General features: G+C 40.7%; 1 protein-coding gene across 6 annotated transcripts in view; it reads right to left on the bottom strand.

The window, feature by feature from the left end:
* LOC122572061 (brain tumor protein) overlaps window positions 1–22,223 on the bottom strand; it is a 168,539-nt gene that overhangs the window by 19,294 nt on the left and 127,022 nt on the right. The gene's annotated exons all lie outside the window — the stretch shown is intronic.

Genomic DNA, 22,223 nt, shown 5'->3' on the forward strand with positions numbered 1-22,223 from the left:
GTAGTATTTACACGGTATTTAATGATTTTCATTGGAAACATTTAAAAAAGTCATATCGTCGTGCAAAAACTCGAGTCAGCAGGTAACGGAATCTTGGTGTTCATCGTCCAAGATCAATTTGCGCACGAAATCGTTTACCGTAACGATGCTGAAGCAGCGATTGTCCGACAGTCGCAACGGCCTACAGTCGCAATGCGAACGTAAAAACATAGCGATCACCGGCGTGACCCGCTTGTCATTTATCGACATCTCGCCCACAATGCCACATGCAGGAAGTCGTTCCAGTGCAATCGTTGAATCGTCTTCGCGAGTCAACTCCGACGCAAACTTGTCTCTCCACTCTTTGCGGATGACTCTCGCCAACGATTCATCACGGAAAAATGTCGCCTCTCTAATTAAATCGGTCGACTGGATGGTCCTGTTTTACTCGATTGCCGGTGGGTAGATGGACAGATGAGAGAGCAAAAGGAAAAAGGCAGTAGCCTGCGAGTCCAAGGTCACGAATGCGAAGGTTGTCGTGTCTCTTCTAGTTGGCACGACTGAGTTTACGACGTTCCACGCATTCGCTTTTCCACGGATCGAACTCGTGCGTTCTCTTTAAAAATCGTAGGACAAACATCTTGCAACGAAACTTGGGCATTTGATGAAAGAAGATGTTTCGCGGATTTCTACATCCTCGATTCGTTGGACATCTGGTCATCTCATCAAGCCTCGAATTCTTCATGCGTCGACCTGGCTCTTTCATTTCCAGCACGAAATTCCTTCGTATTTCTCGCAAATTTATAAAACCTTAGTGCCGCATGATTATATTCGCATTGTATGGTATGGTAGATGTTGTACAATATTTACGTACTTTTGTATCGTATTTATCGTAATGCCTGATAAGAGGTTAGTATATTTATGAAGCAGATAGGGATAAGTATACTCCATAGAGGAAGCAATTAACGTATCTACCACTGTCTGAGTAGTCTTCCAACGATAGAGGAACACGATACGATCGAAAAGAACGCAGAAAGTTTATTATAAAATCTTTTCGGAAAATTGGCCATAACCTTGAATTTCAATTTCGTGGCAAGTTTTTCAGCAGATCGATCCATCAAGCTGAAGATGTAAGATCCACCTATGGCCACCTAAGTACGGCCAGCGTAAAGCATTTTTCTACGCTCTGTGCATAAAACGGATAAGCGTGAAGAGAACGACGGCGACGCGGAGCGTGGAGAAAAGCGAGATGAGTAAAGAAGCAAAAGCAAGGAAGGAAGGAAGGAGGGAAGGAAAATGCGCGAATAACCGAACGGATGGAACAAAGAGCGTCTGGCCGCTCCAGGAAACGCTTCTGAAGTCGGGCTAGCTACTCTTCTCTCTGGTACGCGGTACCTTCGTGCAGGAATTTTGATCGAGTCCCAAGATAAAAGGTGAATGCTCCTAAGGGAAGCACTTGCGGACTCGAGGTCGCTAGAGGCTACATTTAACATAGTGAATATCAAAGGAGGCGTATTTCGAGAACAATGGAACATGGTTATTTCGCTTTTAATCGCCAGTAATCCAGCAAATTTATTTCAATGGATTATGTCACGAGAAAGTCTCGGGGACGAGTATTTAAAAAAAAAAGAGAAAGAGGAACGTTCTACTTCAATTCATTAAACCTGTATATGTAATTATAATTAAGTTTATACAACTGGTTCGCTCGCGCATAATTTACCGCGTATAATGAGCAAACACAGCAAAGCACGGGTATTGAACGGAACGTTTCGAACCGTACACCTCGACGATGTCGAACGTTATGTGTCGTTTAAAAATTCTGTTGACGAATCCAGCGAAGCTTGGAATCGACAAAATCCGAAGTACCATCAAACTGTTCCTACGCGAGAACGATAGCCGACGACGATCTTGTTCGATTTCAAACTTCGATCGATGTGGATGGACGACTATACGAAGAAAACGAAGATTCATCTTTGCTCTCGTTTTTTTCGATTTCCCCTTCGCATCTTGGATAAATTCGATGCTTAATATTTGTATCGTTTTCTTTCGAGAAATTAGTTTTCGAATTAAGGTTCTTTTCGGGTGTTTCAGCGTCGACCTAAAGCATCGAATGCACGTACGGTCAACTCGTTCGACATCTCTTGCCGTCTCCTCGTTGGATGTCCTGCAAGAATTTCTCGTTCGCAAACAAGTCCAAAGATGGCCATTTTTTAAGATCCTTCTTTGGCGCTAGTCATTTAGACTGGTTTGATAGTTCTAGACGTTACGAGAGCGAGGATTCCTCCTAGGAGGAGGTAACAATGGGAAATTGTAAATCGAAAATGAAGCAGAGAGGCTAGGAAATGGGAAGAATAAGGGGAAGGATAAGGGGAAGGTAAATGGGAAGGGGAACTTGAAAGGGAAGGGAAAAGGAAGGAGACGAGGGAAGAGGCAGGATGATAGAAGAGCGCGGTGCCGGAGGTAGAGTGCGTGCACCCCGATCGATGAACGTCGTTCAGGGGTCACGCCGAGCTGAGCCGAGCCGAGCCGTGCCACGCCGCGTTTCCCCTCCCAATGCTTGCCAACTCATAGACCCCACAAGTGTATTGACTCCCTACTCCCCGCCATGTTCCTCGTACAGCCGCTGTCACTCGAAAAGGAGAGAGGGAGAAGAGACGAAAAGAATACCTATAGCGGTGACCGCTGCGATCTACGACCTTGGACGAGAAAGGTCTCTCGAATCAGCCTGGCGAGTCACGGGGAAAATCTCTTAGCCGTCCGACCATGTCGATACTCTCTTCCTACTTTATTCGCCACCATTTTCCACTTACCGCTGAACGTTATCTCTGCTACGATTACGCTCGACAGCTTCAACCAGATACTCGAATAATGGCACTTGGTAACTAGATTACGGATTTTGATGCATTCGTAGAAAATCAGAAATTGCGAACGTGCGAAGAATGCACGTAACACGAGAAAATGGATAAAATATCCAACGCAGTACTCGGCAAGCGAAACAATTTTCTATCGAGGTTCTGTTTTTTAAATTATATTCTCAAAACTTCCGATTAACAAACCGATCGAAACAAAGTTTGGCTGCGTGCTATGGGAAGAGGTATCTACCTCGCTATCTAGCCAACTCAAACTGTGAAATTTTTATTTCGACAAAGCGTACGTTCGAAAGCTACCAGTCTCTTCGTATATACACGCCTAACAGATTTTCGACGATATTGAACGTTCACCGACTGACGCATTTTATCGCTTGATGCAATTACGAGTTACGGTTCAAGGATACATACGAGCAATCAAACGTGGCTCGATGGTTGTAATCGTTTTACGTTTTGTTCGTGCTCTTGCTCGCTAACACGAGAGATATTCCGATTAGATCCGATTAGATTGGATTAGACTTCGGTTAGTTCTAATTACCGAACTTGGTGACTAACAGGCTATTGGTAATAGCTGGAAAATCTGTCACGAGGATCAACTTCCCGACGCATGAATTACCACCAAAGCTGAAATTTCGCATTTCGAATCGATCGACCACCAATGCTACTGTAAAAAGTGTTCGTAACTTGGATATTCATTTTATGAAAACAACGTCTTTTTTCATCTCCGCTGCAAATCTAAATGCGTTATTTAAACCAACGTAAGAATAAAAATACTACGAGAATCTTTTCTGTTGCGTACAAGAGGGAAAAGAACCCGCGGTTCCTCGAAGAAGAAACAGATTTATATCTTTCAAACGTGAAATGCATTTACTTCTACTAGTTAACGAAATAAGCAGAGTTACTGGCAATACGGATAATGTAAAATGGTAATTCGGCTTTCTTCTTTCTTATTTTCTTTCGCTTCCGAGGAAGAAGATAGTGGTGTACCATGGACTACTCTCTACGTTCTGCAACGGTGTAAACCAGCGTCTGTGTACACGACAACGGCATTAATTCTACCGGCTGTCTAGGCGATTGGATCTCTTCAGGAAGAACGCTCTCTCAAGGGCGAACCATAAATCTTATCGCTCCTCGCCGGGCCACATTTGTAAGCCAGTACCTAGCAATCACGCCTAAGTGCATCGAGGAAATCGCGAGAGGCGACAAGGTGGTTTGCACAGTTCTTCCCGTATCCTTTTACACATAATTGCGGCTACGTAACGCACGCCATATAGTATCGGAAGTCGTTTTATTTCTGCGGTTAACCGTGTAACCGCGCGGTTATCGTCCAATCGCTTTCCAACGATTATTTTACATTTTACCAAGAGCACTGTGCCTCGCGTAGACGCGCAACGTAAAAACGTTGCAGATTTTGGCTACTTCCTATCTATCTTTAATATCTTTATATTTAGCTTTATATATAGAATACCATTGCCATTACGTTAAAGTGAAACAAGAAAGAGGAAAGAAAGATGGCTGATGCACTTTTATCGAGAGGAATCTTGGTAACTACGTTTTCTCGCTCGATTAGCGACGCATCGATAAAGAAAACTTCTGTCGCGAACATTTCCTGCCCTCCTTATTCCACTTGTGCGAAACAACTAGAGTTTTACGCGTATCGTTTCTTCGAAAACTTACTTTATCCATCCAACATTATGCTCGGCAATATAGTTTGGATATTTTGTACATTTTTACGTACCGCGCGCGTTTTATGATTAAATAACATTGCACAGACTACATATCGCTCCTCGATTATCAACATTCGCGAAATTCCAAAGGATCGTGAAACAAACGTCGAATATCTGCCAAAAACACTATCATTTATCGCGTATTTAGCATCAACCAGATGTTTTAGTCGAAACGAGCACTTGAAAGTGTGTGAAAGAGAAAAAAGAATTCGATCGTTCGCGCGTAGAAGAAGAAAAGTTCTGTGGTGAATATTTTCCGCGCTACTTATCTTACTTACATGCGAAATAACGCTTCACGCGCTGCATATCGTTCTTCTGTTATTAAAAATTATGAAATCGTCATGAAAAGAGCATCGGAAAACTATCGCCATGAAATATATATGACGTGAAAAATATCATCGTACGTATAGCATCGGCTTATAAAAAGTATAAAAGTACAAAGCACTTCAACATCATCGAGCGATATATTTTCGAACTTTCGTCGTAAATATTTCGATCGAGGTGAGCGCTTTCAAGCGCGCGGAAAAAGAAGTACGAAAGAAGGAAAATTGGATTATTGCTCTATACGGACAAAGACGATTTCTATCCTGAACATTCTCCGCACCCTTGTTCTACTTAGGTGAAATAACGCTACTATTACTGAAATTTATGAAATCTCGAGGATCGTGCAACCTATTTATCGAGAGAATGTTATCGTGAAATATATTTGCATGAAAAATATTATAATATCATCGAGCAGCATCGACGTTCAGGGATTATAAGAAGCTTAACGATGTATTTTCAAATTTTTCAAATGTCGTAAACATTTCGATCGAGGTACAAGCGCTTTGAAGCGCGCGAGAGAAGAAATTTGAAGGAAGGAAAATCGGATTATCGAGAAGATGATTGGAGTTGCTGGGCAAGTAACGATACGTTTTCGAACCAAGACTGCAGCCCCTCGGTTGAATGCACTGTAGGAAGGGGTGGCGGACGGCGCGTCTGGTTTCTATGGAAACACTGCATCGACCTCCCCAACCCTTCGACAGGGGGTTCCGACGAGGATCGGGTCCGTCACCGATGGTGGTGGGATTGACGAAGGTGGGGTTAACCGCCCCTGGAGAACGCTAACTGCCGGTGCATCGCCCTTCGACGCAACACGGCAATGCGTATTTCTCGTTTACAGGGCGATGAAAAGTTATCGCGAAACAAACAACGTATAAATCTTTCGTTTAATCTTGGTTTTATGTGCGCTCGCTGTAACACAAAAATACTACACGGTTGGTAATTTATACCATATACTAGACAAATAGGGCATCCCGCGTAACGCCATTCGCTGTTTCTCTGCCATTCGCGGTCACGCAACGAAAAATATTCCGAACCGTAATACGACGATGTACTACAAACGACGATAAAAATATTCCGAAAATACTATGCTGTCATATCGAAAGCAAGGTCAGCTTGGCTGACGCAAATAGAACCATACGTTGCTTTTTTCACGAGATTGTTGGCGACTTTATTAAGAATTCACAAAGCATATTACACGATATTTTGATTAACTCAATGCCGGGTTTATAGTACGCTTTATTATAACTATTCCGCTCTTTTGCAGAAATTTGGACGATCCGCTGTTGTTCAAGTGGCTGGATGTTCAACTCTACGTGATATAGTTCCACTTCTCAGTTCCACTACCGTGAATCTAGTATCGAGGGCAGATGATAGAAAATATCGTGAAACGTACACTTTGAATTTGTCAGAGAATCCCCTGCAATCTCGCGGATAAAACATCTTACGGTGTTATCCAAGGTGATCTTGGTTTTGCCATAGAACAAAGTATTTTCGGAATTTTTTGTCGGGCAAATGACAAGAAAATAGCGAGTTGCGTCACGCGGAACACAAGTGCATACCCACCCGTTGCTGTATTCTGCTTGAATTCCAACATGGAAAGGATGCTTAAAAAAAGCAGGCGGATCGGTTCGTCGCTTTGTACGATGTGTATGCGTTTTGGTTTGAACGGCTTACAAGCGGCAATTTCGGTTCGATCGACGCTCTCGGAGGCCCGCAAAAGTGCAACAACGACGGATAAACTACTGGCCGAGGATTCAGCGCGAAACGGGAAAACAGGTTGCGAAGCAGCTAGGGGTAACAACGGATAATTCGAAATCTCGCTCAGAGGAGAAGGGAAAGATTCAAAGAGAAGGAAGACGAGTATCTGCATCTGGCATATTCGCGCGACAATGCTCCGTCAAAACTATTGCCTGTTTCTACCGATGCAGCACACGGTTTATCCAACGATTAAATAGAGAAATGGCTGTACGACTCGATCAAATCCGGTCAAGAGACACGACGTTCTATCCACGTGGAATTCATCGAATGTTTGAAAGTAATTTTTGAATAAAAGATCTGTCTCGCGTTTCTTTCTACAGAAGCCTCGAAAATTCACGGAAAAATTTGGAGGATTCGTTTGATCAGCTAATGATTAAGTTCAAAGTCAAAGCAGCTTCTGACTCACGAGCGTCTCGGAGCGAATCGTTAGCTAGGTGAAAACATTTGTTCACCGTGAGAACCGTCGAGGATAAGATCGTACAATCCGGTGTACGCTTTCCGCGTCGTCGAACTCGTGCGAGCATGACGCTCGCGAGAGAACGGTTTTCCGGAAGTGACGCTCGTTTCGCCGTGAAACGGTTTTACGAGCGGCAATGTTACGACGCCGAGCACCGCCTGTGCACTGAATGTACCTAGAGGTCACTGTACCCGGCGATCTTCGCGATGCCGGAAGGTCGCTGTAACGCCACGCGATACAGAAAATCGATTCTACCTCGGATTCTCTCCTGATAACTCGCGCGCAACCTTCTCCGGGCAACTTGGATGCTGTTTCACATACACACATGTCAGCCTATTTGCTATTCGTGCTTTCAGCTCTTAATCCACGGTCTACGCTCGACCGTTCGCTAATCTCCGCTATTTCTCTTAACGAACGATCGTTTGCCAATTTCTACCGACCATCTATAAAATCCTGTCAGTCTGTTCCTACCATAATAAGCGATTTCTCTCCGTGGAATCTTAACAACATTTCGATCGGTCAACCTGTAGAATCAAGATGCAAACGTTATACGATGCGAATCTCTATTCAAATTACAAGTACGCTGCTGCTATATCTCTGTTCGTAAGTATCAGGACAACTCACGTAAGCGTATGAAAACGCGAGCATTCATAAAGAAATGATCAAAACCTTTAACCTAATTTTAATATCATAATTGAACTGTAAATTTTGTGGAAACATATATTACAGATTATTAGAGATAGAAGCTCAGAGATACGAGAAATAAAAGCTTCGTAAAGATTCGTATCATCCCATAAATTTTACAGTGACTACTTCGCTTCAGATGTTTTTCATATTCCCGTATATTACGTGCATTCTCGATATTTTCGTGCTTTCAAAGTTTCCATAAACGTACAAGAACCCGGGATTCTAATCGTAATAATAATCTCATCGATTTGACGCAACGAAATTAATTCTCTTCTTGTCTACCGTATGACTCGTCGTGTATCTACATCATTTGTTCAATTTTGACAGTCGTATAATTATTTCTTGCCTATCCAATTCACTCGTCAACGTATCATTATCGTAATTTACTGTATTGCTGTTGTCGTAGTTCCTTGAAATATCACCCATCTTTTTCTTCTATCTTTGTTAAATACATTGGATCGTAGTCTTGCAGGATATAAATCTCTGATCTGATACTTTAGACTAACTGCGCCGAGTTCCGCAAACAAACCGATCCTCAAAATTTCCTTTTTCTTTTTTTTTTTTTTTATTTGGTAGACTATTTACAATCAATTCTCATTGAGAATTATAAGTAAATTCTTTTGGCGTGGTACTGTAACTTGGATTATAGTAGTTTATAGTATGTTTGATTCTAGTTGAATAAAATGCCTCGATCTAGAGGCTATTTTCTTTTTAGTCTACGCATCTGATCCGTCGTGTCAAGTAGTTGGGTAACTAATTGGTTTTGGTGGTTATTGACAATATACATTTCTTCTTTAACTGTAGGTATCTTAAGGTCGTGATGTATTGTTTCGTTGGTAACATACCAAGGTGTATCTATTAAGGATCTTAGAGTTTTTGATTGGAATCGTTGGAATTACTCGCTGTTCCGCATAGTTGGATCCCATAGGTCCAAACAGGTTTTAATATGGCTTTAAGCCAATCCTCAAAATGACGTAAACTTGATAAAACACAGCGCGGATGTCATAATTTTGGCAAAAAATTGCCAACTCATGGAACGACTCTCTTGTACAATTATTAAAATCACCAACTTCCATTTCAGGCTTCTAATTGCGTCGCTGGGAATAACAGCGGCGTGTCGTCACCCCCATCCTATTAAAATCAAAACTATACCGCACAGGTACGTGTCTATTATTTAATTCTTGAATATCCAGCAGTATTCAACATTTCACGAAAGCTTATTTTCCCCGAAAAGCCAACAATGGAAATTACACCAATATCATTCCGCGCCACACAATCGTTGTGCAGGATACTTTTACTATTCGCTGTTAAATGAGCCATTAAGGATCATTGTAAAACACAGCAAGAAATAAAATATAGAGGAACATTAGAAATTTTGCTACTTCTTTTGAAATTAAAATCTTCGAACTAGAAGACAATTTAAAATCATTAAGGGTTGGTCGGTAGCTTTCTTTCGACACAGCGTGGCCCAGTTGACAAGCTTGATACGAAACCACCAGGTCTCCTAACGCTTGTGAAAGGCAGTGTAAATCTTATTCCTCCACGTTCAATCCCATGGACATAAATAAAATAACAGGTTTTTTTGAACAAAAGAGAAAGCATCGCGTACTTCCTATCTTACATTTGAACCAATCAATTTAATGGAAATCTCGAATACGAGAATAAAGATGAATTAGCAGGAAGGCCGAGTACACGCTAATTGTAAGTGGTGTTGCAAGAAATTCCATCAAACTGCAAGACACACTCTGGCAAATCGTTTTCTGTAAATGCAAATTTGATCGACCGGCTTAGTCGACCACCGGTGCGCAAGTAGCGCGAGATAAAACGGTCGATCCAAGTTGAGAAAATTTAAAAAGTGATGAACAGAACGCAACTACGCAATTTGCTACTAAATTTTTGTATTCGCAGGCGCAAACTTCTCTTGGCCACTTAGTCGACCGTTCGTCGCTTTCTTAGTCGACCAAATTTGCATTTGCTGAATGAAAATGCAAAACGGTGTGCGAAGAACCGAAAATACCGGGACGAGTCGAGTTAAGAATATTTTTCTGAGGCCCGGTCGGCTTCCCGGAAGTATCTCGTAATTCGAGATTCCCTATCGAGTTTCAGGATTCTCGAGAATTTTAAAATTATACACGCTACGATATATATAAACATAACAACGAAATGCGATAGATATAATATTTTATCATAAAGTATAACGATTTATTATAACTTTGTAATTCTCGAGAACCCGGAAATTCTCGGGAATGCCAAGAACTTGGAATTGCCAGATACTTTCGGGACTCGACTCGACCCGCCCCGAGCATCGGGGTGTTTCCGACATTTTCGAGTTCTGGCACACCTCTAGCATTTACACAAAGTAATTTCCGAAATTTTCTCACCAGTCGACCACTTGGTCGACCCATTTGTAGCCCTGCCATATGGTTCTACAGTCTCTGCTGATCGTTTCAGTACACACAGATTGCAGATATTTCGTCAAAGGCCGACGTAATGTTCACAACACAGGAAGCACGTAAAGCGCTGGAAACTTGCGAAAGAGAGGTTCGAATCACGGTTTAGAAGTTTATCAAAGTTGAAATCGCAGTTTAAATGTTACCAACATTCCGCGCTTACCGTTCGCCTAAATTTAGTTTATCCAGCGTACCGTAGTCTAACATACGGGATAACTTTGTCGGAACTTACTTATCGACCATGGTTTAACTTAAGAACTGCTTTTTCCCAAAATGGCCCAGATATGCTACAAACGCTCATTCGAGATTTCCATTCGATTCTCCTACTACTCTGCTCATGCTCTTTATAGGCGGAATAATCTTATTGGTCCAACGGTATCCAATACCCTTCGACTGGTCAAAGTTCAAAGCAATAAGAGGAGGAAGCAAATAGTTAATTTTTTGATCAACTGTATAAAACAGACGTAATATAGTGGACATCTCCGTTTATAACGTCGGATCTCGCTTTGTTCATGAGCTTGACACTTTAAAGAGATAGGGACAGGGAGAAAATACGACACACGAGCGTACCGAAAGAGGGAGATGGAGGCAGAGAGAGAGAGAGAGAGAGGGAGAGGGAGAGAGGGTCGGTCAAGAGAGAGGTAAGGATCGAGGAAAGGATTACCGCGAGGAGCAGTAGAGGAGAAGAGAGGAAAAGAAAAAGAGGGAAAAGGTTCAAGCACCATTTGACCGGTCTCTGAATCATCGTTAAGCCAACCGTTACACGACGGCTCGTTAAATCGTATCGTAATGTGGGTGGGTCAGATGATTCGCACGGTTCAAACAACACGTCCATACAATTGTAAGAATTCCGGTTGCGATGGTAATTTAGCATAGCTCGATATAATTCCAACCAAGCGAACGCCGCGTTCCTCACCGCGATGTATTAGAAAAGTTTCTAAAGAAAATAAATTACCGAAGTTTTTGAAAAGTTTCCTAGGAAAATAAGTTTCGCAAGTCTTCTTTCCACGGAGCAGATAAGAAGATTTGAAATTTCTGCCAGACTACGGTATTTATAGCTCTCCTTTCGTGCTAAATCGGTAATACACCGTTCTGTAGCCGTTTTCAGCATTCGTCGCGATGATACAACAAACATTTTTCGTCGCGATTTTTGATCCATAAAATTTCACTGACGCCTAAACTATCGCTAAACTAAAAAATCACTAAAACTAGCGACGAAAATACGCGCGAACGTAATTTTCAATCGAATCGAAAGGTGTAGAAACTGTCGCATCTTGCAATTTTTCGTCGTATAGATCGCGGTGTATGCAGATGCGTATCAGTGGGACGCATAAGAATGAAGTAGGGAGCCGAACGGAAATGTCTAATTTTAGAAACAAGCCTGGAATTGCCTACTCAAGTAGAATTTCAATTAAGCCTATCAATTAATTAGTATCCCTTCGAAAGGAGCTGTTCTTCGCCCGTTTCGTCTTGCAGATCTTGTTAAAAATGGCATATTGCTGCAAAATATGCAAAGGCTTACGACTCATACGTCATTAGCTTTTGGATTCTTCAATTTTCTTCAGTCGTCCCATTAGTTTTTGGATTCGCTCGTCTTTCGTTGATCCTCCTTTTTTATCCTTCCACGGATACGCAGGCTCTTGTGTCGTCTTACGCTATTTGAGACAATCCTAGCGGTTGTCCAAGAAAGAAGACAACATCTTGCGACACATAGCTAATAACGAGATCTGAAACTCCTCGAACCTGTATATGTATACGGTGACGAATTGTAAAACCTGACTCGAACCTCCAAACTCTTGCACGTCTCGATCAGTCTTGGATTAATAGGTCTTTCAAATATTTAAAGTCTCGATCATGTTGAAAGTTTTCATACGGAATATCCGATATTCTTGGCTCGATAGTTTGAGAGCGGGAATGATGTTTAGGCGCAAACACAGCGCAAACTTCACGGCTACGGTTCTAATGCGGCTTATCGTACTGAGACGCAGGCAAAAACGAAGCGGGCCAAAGAATCATCGTCGTTGGGACGGCAGAACCGACTTCCAAGATGAGCAAGATTCGAGGCTTTCGAGACCTTTGAGCTTCGAATCCTGTGTTAGAAGCGATTCGAAATTCTTGCAAAACATACGATAGAGAATCGAAACGATTTTACATCGCATGGCTGTGACATAGTTGTACGCTTCGAGTTGCAAAGGCGGGTTCCACAAAAGTTTGACTTTACGGAGGCACGCTTCGATATGTAGAGGTCTGGCTACCTTAAACTCGAGTTACAGAGGCGAAACAATGCATTCGGCAAATAATTCGAGTTAAAGCAAGTTTTACGCAGACCTATGGAAGTTTTCGCAGCGGAGCGAAAGGGAACGAACAAAGTTGTAGCCTTACAGAGGTTCGATTGCATCTCCAAAGGATCCGAGAATGATTATTTTATTTCAACGCTAAACTACCATCGTGTGTTTTCGAGCGTGGCTACAAAGGAGCAGTAGGAGGATTAAAGCGAAGCAAACGAAGGGACAAGAAGCTTTACAAGAGGCATCGACGAAAAGCGCACACCTGTGGCGCGCCTAGCGATTATACACCGACAAAGGAAGTTTCGCAAGAAAGTTGTACGGTTTGTGGCTGGATGAAAATGCGATATCGCGCACGGAACTGTGGATTTTCCACAATGGAATCACGTCCAAGAAAGAACAGTGTTTGTCCGTAAGAATAAAAGATATTTCAACCAGAAGATATCCTATAATATCCATTTAACTATTCAAAGAATATTTACTCCATTTATTATTATTATTATTATTATTATTATTATCGCATTAGGTTTAGTACTCTAGGCAAATTGTCTTAATTCTCTTTTTCCATCTTGTTCGACGTTCGCTTTCATAATTTGTCTGCTGTTTTTATTTTTGCATAATTTCGGTTCAGGTTCGTTATGCATCCTGTCACATATTTGGCATGGCTCTTCTTCATTTATATAGCTTTTCTATTGCTTTTTTCCTGCCAATCTTACTTGGGCCAGGGTTCCTTTGAATTTAATCGCAATGTTCGTTTTCGTGTAGTATTCGCCACTTACTTCAGCTAGCTCTTTTGTACAAGGACTCTTTTACTGCTCTCCTGATATCGTCCTTTTGAAATATTCGAGAAATATTCAAGTAAAAATGAACTATGACACTCTGTTGTCTTTAATTAATGACAGATAAATCCGCGTGCAATTTATTAATTCGCAACGCGTAGAACGCGAAAGGTTCCATGCTGTAAGCGCCAAGTTTTTAAACCTGTTAATAAGCTGTTTGCCACAGGATAGTTTGGAAACGTTTGCAAGGCAAATACTTGAAAATTTTACACAAGTTGTATTTACGATGTATTCAACATGCACTTAGTATCTATTTAAATGCGTTATTAAGTTATTATTATGTTATGGAATTAATATTATTGGTGGGTCGTTAAATTTTAAGCTTCTCCAACTTCAAATTCAAAGTTCTATTCGCGTTGATCAGAGTACGCATTGATCGACTCCGTAAGTGGATGGACAAGGAAAAATATATCGAATGCTACAGCTTTTTAAGAATTTCCTTGGAATTTACGCTTATTTATGTCACTTTGTTGCGGTAAATAAACTGCTAGAAGTAAATGATTTGCCACGTTATAAACCAATGCTATATTGAACGAAAATCCGTTTGATACTCGACGAAATTATCGAAACTTCTTTCATACCGTACGAACTTATCGGCATTCGTATACTGAGACCTAGAGAAAGTCAAATAAAATTAAAATAGAAGTTAGTCAAAATCACATAAGACGGAAGAATCTGAATCTGAATTTGATTCGACAAAAAGCACAAAAGAAAGCAGCAGGAGCTATATCCTCTTAGTCTTTAAGAATATCGTTGCTAAATATCATCGTTTGATAGATTGAACAGAAACGTTTAACAAATAGAAAGAAGAAACGACGTTGAGCGGTGATGCTCGTTTCTGCGATACTGCTTGGTGAAACGGAAGAAGGGAAAAGAGGCTTTCTTAATGACGACAGAAACATAATACGGAAACATGAGGGAACATTGTTGTTGGTTCACCCGCATGCATGTCCTGCTTACGCGCTCCTACGAGTTCCTATGTTCGCGCTTGTTCACGCGTACGCGCTTTTTAACGTTCGTCTATACACGCGAAGCGTGAAGGTAACGCAACAAAGAGATGCGGAAAAAAGGAATCGCTCAAGGGGAACGGATGCGAACAAACTTTAAAGGTCCGAGGGAACAAGATTTCCTTACAGTTTACGACAAGTTGACGCTTTCCGTCTTCCATTCGATGCTAGAGCAGCCTGCTAATTAAAACTCAATAGCTACACCGACAACTTTTATACATTTATGGAGAATCCGAAGATTCGTAAATGCAGAGAATGCAAGTATAGCAAAATTAGCCGACTACCCGGGTATCTCACGAGTCATCCGTCTGGATGTCTTCATCCGAAGACATAAGATAGTCGAGTCGTTTGATACCACATCCGTGGTTGGTTAGGCTACTTACGTAATACAAAGCACGCGTTGTTGGCAGTCGCTTTTAAATACTCCAATGGAGAAGCCGGCTTCGGCCCCGTCGTTTTACGTCTGCGCACGTGAGAATCTAAATAAAAAAATCTCGTTTCAAACGAATCGAGACGCACAATGCAGGCGGTTATAACCTTGATGTCGTAACGACGTCCGATCAACGATTTCTCGCATCGAGGTTCTCAACTATCTCATCAACCTCATGAGATACCCGGGTACCTGGATAGAGAGGACTTACAATTAAATGCTTTCACGCGTAAACAGAATGTAATTCAACATAGTTCAATGTACCGACAAAATTTGACAGTAAAAGAGACGTAGAATCCATAAGTAATTTAACAATTATATAACATTGACATTATGTCGTATTCCTTGCAATTATTCTTGTATTGTTGGTCTCCAAGTATAATAATAATTGTAAAACGAGACGCGGATTCTCCGGAAATTCCCTTATCCCGACAGTAGTAGACGTCTCCCTGTTAATCGGGATACTGAAGGTTCCATGGTATAAGAAGATATGAGAAAGCGAGGGCGGCAAGCATATGGCGAACCTCGCACCTAATACCCGTATCCTAGACGAATCGATAACTTTATCGCTACAATTAACTAACTAGCTTACAAGTAATTACAACGATACAGTTCTCCTTGCTATCTTCCTTCCAACTCTCATACCATTGCCATCGATTTACTTCTGCCGTTCCACGGAAGGCAATATCGTATATGCGTTATCACTCGTTAAGCTTCTGTTCGAACAAAATTTTTCTTTCTTTTCGCCGTTATTGGCATTTCTACCATACATCGATTTATACAATATACGTTCGGGTGTAAGTGGCCGAGATTTTTCCATATAGCAGTAATCCTAAAATTTAATCACTTCGATTTAAACAAATTCATACATACGTCGTTAGCTGCTTCAGCTTAAATATCATTTTGTCTAACGATGAAATTATCTCCGCGAATTATTTACTTTGGCAAATACGTAAACGGTTATTTTAAATTCGGCCATTATATATTTTGTCCATCGGGAAAACGATGGCGATACTTTCCCAACACTGTTCTAAATGCACGCCGTCATCAAATGCAATCATTGTACATCGACGATGACACTGTTCTCACGAACATTAATATTTATGAATGTGCGAGCGCTTTTTAATAGCTATTTCATATTTTTTATACTCCAGTCACGAATAACGATCTGTTTTTGAAGACTACCCGTGCCTTTACATATTCGCGATTCGTTGCTGACCTCGACTTTCCGACTTCTCCGCTCATTACGATCGTTAATTAAATTATGCACAGGCTACCGAAACTAATTGTCGACCGTCATGTGATTAATCGTAACGATGGTCTTTGAGGATGTATCGTTAATAATAGAACTACGGCTCGTAACATGTACCTAAATTTCTAAATGTTTTATATATCCACAGAGAGATCACCTAAATATCTAACTCGTTTATAATTGTATGAGAAATCTTCCCAGAAAGAATGTTTTCTCAGGTTCACTTTTCTAGGCTACTTTAATGTCATCGATATTTTTTCTAAACAAAACTCCATATGTTCCTTTACACCAGTGGAATTCTTATTCTGCGTACAAAAATGCTTACATCGGAAAATGCGTTGTTCGAAAGATTTTCCGAGAATCGAGCCACGTTACTCGACTCTTGTCCATTCTGACGTGCAGGCATCAAGGGTAAGAGCGAAAAACAGCCAGTGCGAATAAAGTAGAATAGGTAGAGTGTGCCAAGATACTGCAGAGTCAGGTCATTTCTTGCTCCTAATCACATGTTAGATGTTTCTTTAGCTTAGTTAAAAAATTGTTAAGATCTTTCTAAGAATTGAGCCAAATTATCCGACTCGTGTTCGCTCTACCGTGCTGTATCGTGCGTGCATCGAAGATAAGCGCGAGAAGCAGGTAGGCAGAAATGAGATAAAACAGGCGGAGAGTAACAGAGTAACAAAATACCGTAAAAGCCCCATTACGTATTACGTATTTCTTTAGTTTGGTTAAAAAAATACTGGTCAAGTATAGCCACGTTTGGTATCATCTTGGTTGTGCGAGTCTCAATAACCCGATTAAGGTGGACATTCATCTGGTAACAACATACTAAAAAAAAAAAAGAAAAAAAGAAAAAGAAAAAGAAAGAAAGAAAAGAAAAACAAATATTTTTTCCGCAATTCGATATCGGATTGAATTACATCGATGCGGATCATAGATAACGTCGAGGCTCGCCTCGAGTCAGCAGTTCCAGGAATTTGATGGGAATAACCTGTGGCCATATGAATGAACAAACTCACGGCTATACATATATATCCGGACACTACCTATTAATAAACGACTCGTGTTAACACACTGTTGTTATTTTGTTTACAGATTATTGACGATAAAATTAGCCAGCTATACATTGTTCAGCATGTGGTAAATAGGGTACATATTTTTTAGCGATCTCGTTTAATATGTCTCCCGTATAACTAAACTGATAAGTTGTAAACGTTTAGAATCGTCGTAGTAGTTACAAGTTACAATAAATTATAGCTTTTGATGTGCTCGTACAACGTATAAGCTCGACAGTGAAATGGTCAAATATGTACAAACGTCAGCAAGTGTCAATGTAATAAATGTATGCGCGACGATGACGTAAAATAAACTTCTGCTTCTTTTTGAACTTCTTCAGATATAATTTCACGAGAATTTCGTTTCGCCAACGAAATTTCCTCGATGTTCCAAGTATCGACGAACTGCGCGCGCTAATTTCACGCGTTAATTAACAGAAGTTGAAGAGACGGGATGGAAGAGCCGCGTCGAATTTATTTGATTCCAACAAATTTTGCTCCTGAGAAAATTTCTCTAAATTTGTTCGTTTCCATTTATTTACTTTGATGACACCTGCTTCTCCCCTTTTCCTCTTTCGTCGTTTTCTCGCCACTCCGAAATTGTGTTTCACTCGTTCGTTCGCGGACAAACTTTTTAATAAAATTTCACAGTTTCAGCGTTCTTAAGCATTTGCCCGATTACTGCAAGAGTAATGATTTTAAGGAGCACATAATTCCAGATGATTAATTTTTTTCACAGAAGAATCGACAAATCGTCGTTCTATTAAAAGAGAAGAAAGAAAGAAAAGAAGACAGCGAAAGTTTCGCATAAAAGAAAGTGCAGATTCTGTTCTTTAAGCGTCAGTACATTTTCTACTACGGACAGATTCTCGCCAACGTAATATACATAATATATTCCCTCAAGTAAAACCTATTTTCAAGTGGCTGGGCATTGAAGAAAAGTTTTAAAATGCTGCAAGATGAAAAAGGCTGTAAAATATATAGAGAAAAGGAAGTAGCTGTCATCGGAGAACGGAAAGAAAAAATATGCAAACTAAGAATAAAGTCAATTAATTCAGGGAAGCGTCTAGCGACACAGAAGGGAGATGGAAATCTTCAAGAATAGCACCAAAGACTCGCACGCTTAAGCTTGATCCACACTGGCGATCGCGGTACGGTCAGATCACGTCGAGTCGGACACTGAAAGTCCTTTGCATAATCCAACGAGAGCATTCACAGTAAGCGGTTCGGTCAAGTCGAATAAAAATGTATTAATCGTGGCGTCGGTTTGTTAGCGATCAAACAGTTGGAAACAAACACGGGGGACGAGCGTTCGATCGAATTCCTACGAGATTGCAGAGTATCGCATGATCTTGGCTACGAAAGATAGCGTGACGCATCTCACAAAATACAACATGGTCCTCGTCATAAATTAAAGTATTTTTCTTTTTAATTAAAGTATACCTGGGAAAATTGTTTGGTAAAATCCTCGAATTTTGTTGATCCTGATCTGGCCATATCTTTGACCGCTAGTACGAACCAGGCTTTAGACTTTAATAAAGCGAAGTACGTACCGAACAAGGAAGAGACGCACCTGCAAGACTGGAAAGTAAAGCGTAGCACGTTTAAAAGAAAAAGTACATGGACGAGCTTTTAAGAGAAGCAAAAGTTACGCGAAGGACGCAGGTAGGAGAGTAGCTTTAATGAGAAACTGCAAATACCTGTCAAAGATGATTACTCGAACCAGGGAGAAACGTTTAGTTTTTCAAAAGCAGATAAACTAAAAATTGCTTCCAAGATTTTATCGAAGTATTAAAAAATGACACAGCAAGAGATTCAAAAGTGGAATACGTAAACTCTCAAGCGCAAGTCGTTGCAAATCTGAGTTTATAATAAAACGTGAAAAAAAAGAAATCGATAGGAGAAGCCCGAATCGAAGGAGAAGAAAACAGGATTTGAAATATTTTTCATTAATATCGTTACTTTTACGCAGCAGTCGAAGTGGCTCCAGTTACGTGCAGCAACCTGTGTAATATATCAAGTTCGGCTCCAGATTGGCGGTATACGAAAATATCACTTCGATCCATAATTTTAATACCTTTCTGATAATTCAATTTCACTGTTCGTTACTTATCATTCAGAAGTAACCAGATTATTTGCTTTCGAATATGTATTCACACACACTTTCAGCTTGTTCGTACTCGAACGAATAGCCGAGTCGCGAGTTCTGCGGATAAATCAATAGCTAAATTTAGTTTAGCGTAGATTGATTGACAGAGGCAACTAATAGACCCGGAATCGACATATTCATGTTTATTACGTTTGTTGTAATAGAATCGAGAAAGGCTTTTGAATGCACATCGCTCGTTCTGTCATGCGACATATTTCTTTGTCACTTTTTCCCTTCGGTTCTAAACGTCGAAACACGCGCAATAAATCTCGATAAAAAACAGACGGCGCTCCTTCGTCCACGATTTCTCCTGATTAGCCGAAACAAAATTTTCATTCGCCCACTTAAAAAGAAAAAAAAAAGAAAGAAAGAAAGTTACGTCCAAATTAAAGTTGGGAAAGTAGACAAAGTTACAAAATTTGATTCTGTCGAAGCTCAAAATGAAACAGTTGTATTCGCCGAAGTCTCGCGTTGGTTTGCATATTCAGATTCCAATGGAAGATTATACAATACAGTTAAACGTACAATATAAAATATATTACACAATATACTGTATAATGTTCGTTGAAATAGTGCAAGTGGATAGATATAGTCGATATATATCTATAGACATAGATGTAGCATATGGTTTGTTTGTTCGATACGCAAAAGTTCGGGGGAAAGCGAATCGACAAACATTTGTATACGAAATTGATTATCTCGTCCGACTATATCCAGCTTATCGATCGAATATTATTTTACAAATTTCCATCGCGATGTTCCTTGAATTTGTTGTTAAATGAACCGTCCGGTTTGCGTTTGGACGAGGTAAAAATTTATTCTTGAAACATTAACGTGATAGAGGACGAGAGACGACGCAATTTAAGGCAATTTGACAAGGAAAAAGTTAATTTCAAAATGAAAGAAAAAGGGTCGAAGAACGATCTCGAATTAACGAATTTTTCATATTTCTGAGATAACGCATCTTGTACATTTTTATAATCTTCCCTCTAAATGCATAAATATAATGCAACGAAACGCAGAAGATTCTTTGAAATAAGATATTCCAGACAGCTCATAAATTTTCATAGATTTTTTCGACCGTATGTGCCCCCTCGTCCATGTTAAAGACCACTCTCTCTCTCTTTCAACGTGGAGGAGGCCTGAACGTTTTCTCCTCTTACCAGGAGGCCCCTTCTATGGATGACCCTTGTATCGCCGCCCTTTTCCGTGTCATGCAATTTTTTTTTTCGAGCAACGTCAATGTATTTTTAACCAGCGCTCTCATGCATCGCCAACAAAAGCGTTCGTCCCACGAGAGAGGAACGCTCAAGACAAATTTAAGCTCTTCCATAATCGAGATAATAAAGGTATAGCATGAAAAATATCGTAGATGACAAGTAGATTAAGTGTAGCGATCGTAAGAAGTAACCGAAAGTCATCCTTGTGCCGCAGAGCAACGCGGTTACGAATAAATATTCTTCAATTTTCAGAACCCGTCAGAAAATCGTCGATAAACGCGACAAAACCAAACTAACGTGCATTGGAAGCCACGTCAGAGACCCAGGTAACGAAAAGCTTGACCAGTCCGTTAAACAGGCCACCATGTTCTGCGACTCGAATAAATATTTTACGATCTCTTTTATGCAAGACTCTTAATTATAGACTCAAACGGTCGATTAATGCAGCAGCGAAAGAGAGCGCAGACAAACAGCACCCTTCCACCTTAAAAACATCAGTGACTCGTTCTTCCAAAAATACGATATAATCCCCGCGGTGTGACGACCCAGGAAAGATCACAAGTCGCTATCACTCGCGTCCGAATTCGTATCTATCGATGAAGGACCTCCTGGGCTGCCAAGATATTCCCTCGATCGTACTCCCATCGCCACCGTCACTGCCATATAGCAATATGGTCTTATCTGTATATGCGACTTTTCGGCCAGTACTGCTCGGCGAGCTTATCTTTATCTTACTATCGTATGGAAAATGACACTGGGAGCAGGGACAGCTTCTCGAACGCAAGCGATTTCAATTGAGCATCTGAGACAGCCGAATGTACAAAAGTTACTCGGTTACTCGGGTATCTCGCGAGGCAGTCGAATGCACGAGATAGTCGGGAGCCTCCGAGGTTAGGCTACTACGCTGTATAATAAAACGTATACGTTGCTGGTAGTCGGCTTTATTCCTTCGGATGCTCCAAAGGGGAAGCCGGTGTTCGATTATTGTACGTGTGCATATGCGAGAATTTAAAATAAAGAAGTCTCGTTTCGACATACATAATGCAGGCGGTATCATCTCGATGCCGTGGTCATGTTCGATCAGCGGTTTCTTCTTTAGGACTTTTAGCGAGTTCGATTCTCGCATCGAGGTTCTCAACTATTTCACTGACTCACGAGATATCCGGCTCGTCCAATTTCTGAGTCATTTTTGTCCACTGACGTGTCCCATCGGTAGACCGAGTATTCGGCTGTCTTGCAAGTTAGAGGCCTAATGCCGTATCATTCACAACGGTCCATCTTATTTCATCCTGGCCCAGGTATAACATCGCGTCAGTCACGAATTGGAGCCGTGTATTAACAACAATGTCGATAAGGACAAAATCCACGATCTGCTAAAATTCATCAAAGAAAACAAAACAACTGGCATGATATTTTAAGCACGTGCGACTCCTTCGCTGCTAACCTTGCGCTCAACGTGACGTTAAATCTACATATATGTATATAAAAAAAAATGTATACAGCATGAAAATAAATTGGTACAGTAGCTACAAAAAGTTTTGGCACACACCTTTGCTTTCCAATGAATCGTTTTCTCCCCATCAGACTTTAAATTTCACTTTCGTAACATCAAACGTTCGTAGCGATACGAGGGTACCAACAAATGACGCGAAATTTAATTTCCTTGAACCTAATTAATTAGCATTAATGATGCAATAAATACAACGCTGTTCCAATACTTTTTATATTCGATGTACGTTT

Source organism: Bombus pyrosoma, linkage group LG10, assembly GCF_014825855.1.
Source record: "Bombus pyrosoma isolate SC7728 linkage group LG10, ASM1482585v1, whole genome shotgun sequence".
Lineage (NCBI taxonomy): Eukaryota > Metazoa > Arthropoda > Insecta > Hymenoptera > Apidae > Bombus > Bombus pyrosoma.